Source organism: Jatropha curcas, chromosome 4, assembly GCF_041381405.1.
Source record: "Jatropha curcas cultivar XTBG-Jc1 chromosome 4, XTBG_Jcur_1.0, whole genome shotgun sequence".
NCBI lineage: Eukaryota > Viridiplantae > Streptophyta > Magnoliopsida > Malpighiales > Euphorbiaceae > Jatropha > Jatropha curcas.
This window is the reverse complement of record NC_143154.1, coordinates 19,091,971-19,099,467: the sequence shown is the minus strand read 5'-3', so window position 1 is coordinate 19,099,467 and position 7,497 is coordinate 19,091,971. Positions and strand designations below refer to the sequence as shown.

Below are 7,497 nucleotides of genomic sequence, written 5' to 3'. Positions count from 1 at the left end.
TTAAGTCAAAATTTTCAAATTTAGAGCTTAAGTATACTAGAATAAAAAAATTAACTAAATTCATCACATATTACTAAATCGTGACAACCTTCAAGCCTGCTTATAATCATTCCAACCATGTTAAGCAAAAATAAAATTTTAGCTAAAATTTCCTTCACCCAATTTAATCAAACACATTGTCCTCAATGTGTACAAAATAAACTGATTTCCCCAAACTTTTCATTAAAATAAGAAAAGAAATAAGTAAGTGGGGTAAACATTACCAAAATTGTATTGAAAAATACAATAGAGCTTGGCGTCGGGATAAGTCATAGCTAAAAGACCAAAATAAACATTAAGAGAAAAAGCTACTAAAGATATAATAGTTAAATTAAAAGCAAAAGAAAAATAAAAATTTAGCACAAAACAATCAATGTATGAGATCAAAATCAAAATATAAAACAAATGAAGAGTCAAAATCCATCAAGGCTCCGGTGGTGGGGATGGATGTGGTTGTAAAAGCTGGATAACGGTCTGGAGTTGGCCCTGCAGTGTATCCATACGAGAGTTGAGGCTCCCGTGCATAATCTCGATGTATTGAAATCGGTCTGTAATCATAGATTCCATCGCGGTAAGGCGTGTGTTAAATATGTCCATTCGAGACATCATCCTTGCAAGGACTTCGTCGTTGGACATGCTTGACGCTCCTTGGAAGGATGGACCAGCATCGAAAGTACCTGCACCAAAAGAAGAACCAAAAGGAGGCGGATTATCCTCCTCCATGTCAGCACCACCTGCGGCCTCGGCTTCCTCATCATCCGAACTGTCCTCCCGAGCACCTACTACCCGATAAGCATCTCTGACCTTTTCAATCAATTTCATGTGAATCATGACATCCAAATCTAATCTGGTACCGCGCCCTCCTCCTACACTATCATAGATTGGTCTAGTCGAGTTCCAGACTTGTAAATATGTAGCAATTCGGGTCACAAAGCACCCCATCATGATAGCCCCTTTATCCACTCTGGCCACCCTCGCCCATCTTTGGTAGAGCGAATACCCAACATTCAGCAAAACTCCTTTTTCAATCGCCCACAAAAAATATAATTCATTCAAGCTTAAGACTCCATCACTCTCACTCCTTCCAAAAATAATATTAGACAAGAGTTTGTGTATGTATCTCAGGGCAGGATTCTTTAGTTTGGATGCTTTTGAATACCTCGGGTTATAATTAATTTCATCAGTCAAATCTTGCCATGTACTACGGTTATGAAAATCCTTAGCTATTTGGATTTGAGCGTTTTTAGTGGGAAATCCAAAAATATGGCTAACTTCATTCACTGATAATTCAAAATTTCGACCAAGTAGCCTAAAGCGAATTTTGCTCGGGGGAGAGGTAGGCAAAAATCGAATAAAAGACAAATAAGAACTTAAAAACTCTAAAGTTAAAGGCGCATAAACCAGATCCTTCATCTCAAGAAACTGTCCCCATCTTATACGTCTAAGTGGTTCTATCACAGCATCTCGAAGACCCACTTGCGCTAAGGCATTTTCATCAATGAATCTATTGGGTAAAATAGAGCGAAGGGATAGTTTATTGTACCTTTCTTGTTGCTCGGGTGAAGCGATGTCAAATGGAGGAGGAGCAGTTGTTGAAGGAGGTGGGCCTGGTGGAGGAGCAGTGGAGGATCGAGCGATTGGCCGTTTTCTAGCTGCAACCGACGAAGCGGGTCTGCTACGCTTGTATCGAGGAGGCATGGTGAACGAGAATGGTGTGAAAATTTGGTGTGTGTGTGTTTGATTTGAGAGAAAAGGGAGAAGAAGAGAGAAAATTGGGAGAAGAGAGGTTGACGGCTAGGGCGTGCAAGAGAGAAGTAAGGGGTGGTTAGGGCGTGCACTTTAAATGGAGGCGCCATTTAATGCGCACATCTGGTCGTGGCACAGGCGTGCTCCTTGGCATGGCCAGACTGTGTGCACTAGTCTTGTTTGGAGGCGGTTCGAGCACGGGCGTGCTCGCTTCTGTCCTGCAAAAGAAAAAAGTGAGGCGTACCTGGCACGGGCGTGCTATTGGACACGCCTGGGGCGTGCTTTCCTCTGACTTGCAAGGTAGAACTTTCCTCTCAGATAGCACGGGCGTGCTATCGGATACGCCTGGGGCATGCTTATCCCTAACTCTCCAAGTGGTTTCTCCTTTCTTAACGCACTGCCGTGCTGATGGACGCGCCTTGGGCGTGCTTTCCTCTGCCTCTCAAGCAAAATTTGTCTTCTAAGGTACACGGGCATGTCCTGGGTCATGGTCTGGGCATTCTGAGTTGTCATATTATGGCACGTGCGTGCTTATTAGCACGGCCTGGGCGTGCTGACCTGTAGATTTTAACTTGAACAAAAGAACAATCATGGAGAAAAATTGGAAAATTTTGTAAAAGAAATAAGAGAAATAAATGGAAGAAAAAAAATAAAAAATAAAAAGAAAATAACATGGGTTGTCTCCCAAAAGCGCTTTTGTTTAACGTCGTTTAAGCTCGACGCACTCAACCTAGTTTAGGTCATATGAGGCTGATGGTATTCTTTACAGGATCAAAGTTGTCATTTTGATAAACTTTCAAATGCTGAGCATTAACTTTGAAACTTCGATTAGACTTACCATCCACAATTTCAATGCCCCATGTGGAAAATCTCTTTAATTGTGAATGGACCATACCATCTGGAGCGCAATTTACCAGGAAAGAGACGGAGTATAGAGTTATAAAGCAATACCTGTTGGCCTACTTTTAGATTTCTCATGATAATATGCTTATCGTGCCATTGTTTGGTGCAATCCTTATATATTTTGGTACTCTCATAAGCATGGAGGCGCATTTCATCCATCATATTCAATTGTAGCAATTGTTTTTGACCAGCTTCTTTTGCATTGAAGTTAAGAAATTGAATTGCCCAAAACGCCTTATGCTCTAACTCAACAGGAAGATGACAAGCCTTACCGTAAACCATGCGATATGGAGACATAACGATTGGTGTCTTGAACGCAGTTCTGTAAGCCCATAGAGCATCATCTAGCTTCTTGGACCAGTCCTTCCTTGATTGTCCAACAGTGGTTTCCAAGATCTTTTTGATTTCTCTGTTGGTGACCTCTACTTGTCCACTTGTTTGAGGATGATATGGAGTGCCTACACGATGCGAAACACCATATTTTGCAAGAAGGGAATCTAAATATTTTGTTGCAAAAGTGCTTACCTCCGTCCGTGATTATTGCTCTAAGAGTGCCATGACGTGTAAAAATATACTTCTTGATAAAATTCATTACACTCTTGGCATCATTGGTTGGAAGAGCAACAGCTTCTGCCCACTTTGATACATAGTCCACCGCCACTAGAATGTATTGGTTGGAATATGATGATGGAAAAGGTCCCATAAAGTCCAGACCCCAAACATCGAAGATTTCGACTTCAAGGTTGCTAGTCAAGGGCATCTCATGTCTCTTCGAAATATTACCTAACCTTTGACAACAATCACAAAGACGAACAAAGTTAAAGGCATCTTTAAATAGGTAGGCCACTACAAACCACTTTCCAATATACGTGCTGCTGTCTTGTTTGCTCCAAAGTGTCCTCCACATTCCATTGAATGGCAAAATTTAAGAATACTTTCCATCTCTGTTTCCGGTATGCATCGCCGAAATAGCTGATCACTACAATATTTGAACAAAAAGGGCTCCTCCTAATAGTAGTATTTGATATCATGGAAGAATTTTTTCTTTTGTTGATAGGAAAAGTTGGGAGGAGGGATTTTGCAAACAAGGTAGTTGACTATATCAGCATACCAGGGGGTTTGTGTATTTGCCAACAGTAGAAGTTGCTCATGGGGAAAGTTTTCATTGATTTGTAACTCTATTGTATCTTCTTCCCCCAATTCTAGCCTGGAAAGGTGGTCAGCCACAAGATTTTCAGTTCCCTTTTTGTCGCGAATTTCCAGATCAAATTCCTGCAATAAAAGCACCCAACGAATTAGTCTCGGTTTTGCATCTTTATTTTTTAGCAAATATTTGATGGCTGAGAGATCTGTGTAAAACTATTGTTTTGGCTCCAATTAAATAGGCCCTGAATTTGTCAAAAGCAAAAACAATAGCTAACAATTCTTTTTCAGTAGTGGCATAATTTAGTTGCGCATCATTCAATGTGCGGTTGGCATAATAAATGACGTGCAACTTCTTCTCCTTTCTTTGCCCAAGAACAGCTCCAACAGCATGATCACTAGCATCACACATAAGCTCAAAAGGAAGAGTCCAATCTGGTGTAGTAATGATAAGTGCTGAGATCAACTCCTTCTTTAACCTGTTAAAAGCATTTAAACACTCTTTGTCAAAATTAAAAGGAACATCTTTAACTAATAAATTACAAAGAGGTTTTATGATTTTTGAGAAGTCCTTGATAAAGCTCCTGTAGAATCCTGCATGACCAAGAAAACTCCTTATTCCCTTCACTGAGTTAGGGGGAGGTATATTTTCAATTACCTCGATTTTGGCTTTGTCTACTTCAATCCCCTTTTGAGAGATCTTATGCCCTAAGACAATACCTTCACTAACCATAAAGTGACATTTTTCCCAGTTTAAAACAAGGTTAGTGTCCTCGCATCGTTGCATTACCAAGGATAAGTTATGAAGACATGCATCGAAAGAAGATTCAAATACAGAGAAGTCATCCATGAATATTTCAATAAATTTCTCCACCATATCAGAAAATATGGACATCATGCATCTTTGAAAAGTTGCAGGAGCATTGCATAGTCCAAAAGGCATTCTCCTATAGGCAAAAGTGCCATAAGGACAAGTGAAAGTAGTTTTCTCTTGATCTTCAGGAGCAATAGGTATTTGAAAGTATCCTGAATAACCATCCAAGAAACAATAAAAGGGGTAACCTGCAAGTCTTTCAAGCATTTGATCAAGAAAGGGTAGGGGAAAGTGGTCCTTGCGTGTTGCCTTGTTCAATTTTCTATAATCTATGCACACACGCCAACCTGTGACTGTTCTAGTGGGAATTAATTCATTGTTTTCATTAGAGATAACAGTCATACCTCCTTTCTTTGGAACAACTTGGACAGGACTCGCCCAACTACTATCGAAAATTGGATAGATAATGCCAGCATCCAGAAGTTTTATAATTTCAGCCTTTACTACCTCCTTCATATTTGGATTCAATCGCCTTTGATGCTCGATTGAAGGTTTGTAGTCTTCTTCCATCAGGATCTTATGCATGCATATACTTGGGCTTATCCCTTGTAAGTCTGAAATTGACCATGCTAGTGCTTTCTTATGTTTTCGAAGAACCTGCAACAACCTTTCCTCTTGATCAAGCATTAAGTGAGAAGAAATAATAACAGGAAAAGAGTGGTTTTCACCTAAAAATGCATGTTTTAAATGAGGTGGAAGTTGTTTCAATTCTTGCTTTAGAGGTTCACTTTCTTTCTCATTCATGATGTTTGATTCATTAATGTTATCTTTAGTATTCAAAGTATTTTCCACACATTCATCAACAACATTAATGCGAAAGCAATCACCATAGTCCATAGGAAGTTTACATGATTTAAGAACATCAAAAACAATTTCTTCCTGTCCAACCCTTAAAGTTAATTTACCTTCATAAACATCAATTAATGCTCTTGCTGTTGCAAGAAAGGGCCTCCCAAGGATTAAAGATCCTTCCATGTCTTCATCAATATCAAGAATAACAAAATCAACAGGAAAGATGAACGTACCTACCTTTACAAGCACATCTTCTACAATTCCTCTAGGATATTTGATCGATCGATCCGCTAATTGTAGAGACATCCTTGTTGGTTTGAGTTCTCCCATACCTAGCTTCTTAAAAACTTCATAAGACATAAGATTAATGATAGAACCTAAATCTACCAAAGCTTTTTCAAAATCAAGATTACTAATATTACAAGGGATAGAAAAACTTCCTGGGTCCTTTAACTTTGGAGGCAGTTTATTTTGGATAATCGTACTGCATTCCTCAGTTAACATTACTGTTCCTTGATCATCGATTTTTCATTTCTTGCTCAGGATATCTTTTAGGAATTTCGCATAGCTAGGCATTTGAGCAAGAGCTTCAGCAAAAGGAATGTTGATTTGAAGCTTTTTGAATACATCCAGAAACTTTAGGAAGCTCTTGTCATGTTGTGCTTTCTTTAACCTTTGTGGAAATGGGACAGGTGGAACATAAGGTTTTACTTTTTCTTGTTCTTCTAGATCAATGATGGGAACCTTTGGTTGTTCTTCCACTTTCTTTTCTTTCTTTGGTGGCTGTTCTAATTGTTTGCCGCTTCTCAAGGTGATAGCCTGCACTTGCTCTTTAGGATTCTTTTCAGTATTGCTAGGTAACGTACCTTGAGGTCGAGATGCCATCATGTTTGCAAATTGCCCTAGCTGAATCTCCAAATTTCTTATCGTAGCCTGCTGGATTTTATGGTTTTCTCTGGTTTCGTTCATGAAATCCATGTGCAACTTAGAAAGGGCAGTGAGGAGATCATCATGAGATTTCATCTCTTGAGGAAGGAAACCTAGTGGTGCGTTTAAGGCATTGTTAGGATTCCCATAGGACAGATTAGGATGGTTCCTCAATCTATTATCATATGAATTGGAATATGGGTAATTCTTCCTTCCTTGATTCATCACATAGTTTACTTGCTCCAAGGTTTGGGGATTCAAAGAGTCTATCATGCATTCTCCAATCCCATGTTGTCCATTGCACCTATCACAAACTTGCATAATAGAATTCACAGGATTAGTAGTTAACATGTCCAGTTTTCTTACCATGTTATCTACCTTGGCATTAAGTGCTGTGATAGCACCTATTTCATAGACTCCTGCAGATCTCTTCCTTTCGAAATTGTTTTGGTAATGGCTGTTGCTTGCCATCTCCTCTATCAATTCATATGCCTCATCAATTCCCTTCTTCTCAAAGGATCCACCTGCAGCTGCATCTAAAGTAATTTTGATGTTAGGAGATAATGCATTATAAAAAGTTTGAACCTATAACCACTTAGGCAAACTGTGATGTGGGCACTTTCTTAACAAGTCCTCGAATCTTTCCCAAGCTTCATACAAGCTCTCTTAATCATGGTGAGCAAATGTCATTATCTCATTGCGCAGTTTTGTGGTTTTAGAAGATGGAAAGAATTTTGCTAAGAACTTTTGGGCTAATTCTTCCCATGTTGTGAAACTTCCAACGGGACATGACTACAACCAAGATCGTGCTTTATTCCTAAGAGTGAAAGGGAAAAGTCTCAGTTTAATTGCATCTTCGGAAACACCATTCTGTTTGAAAGTATCGCAAATTTTCAGGAAATTTGTGATATGGGCATTAGGATCTTCACTAGGCAAACCCCCATATTGGATTGAGGTGGAAAGCATTTGGATAATTGCAGGTTTAATTTCAAAATTATTAGCTTCCACCCTAGGTCTTGTAATACTCGAGGTTGTCCCATTAAGATTAGGTGTTGTGTAGTCTCGCAAGGTGC

General features: G+C 39.3%; 1 non-coding gene across 1 annotated transcript; it reads left to right on the top strand.

Moving 5' to 3' along the window:
• Positions 1-7,025: 7,025 nt before the first annotated feature.
• Positions 7,026-7,132, top strand: LOC149496924 (small nucleolar RNA R71). The gene has a single exon (XR_016320747.1). It is a non-coding gene; the product is annotated as a small nucleolar RNA R71 (small nucleolar RNA).
• Positions 7,133-7,497: the final 365 nt, after the last annotated feature.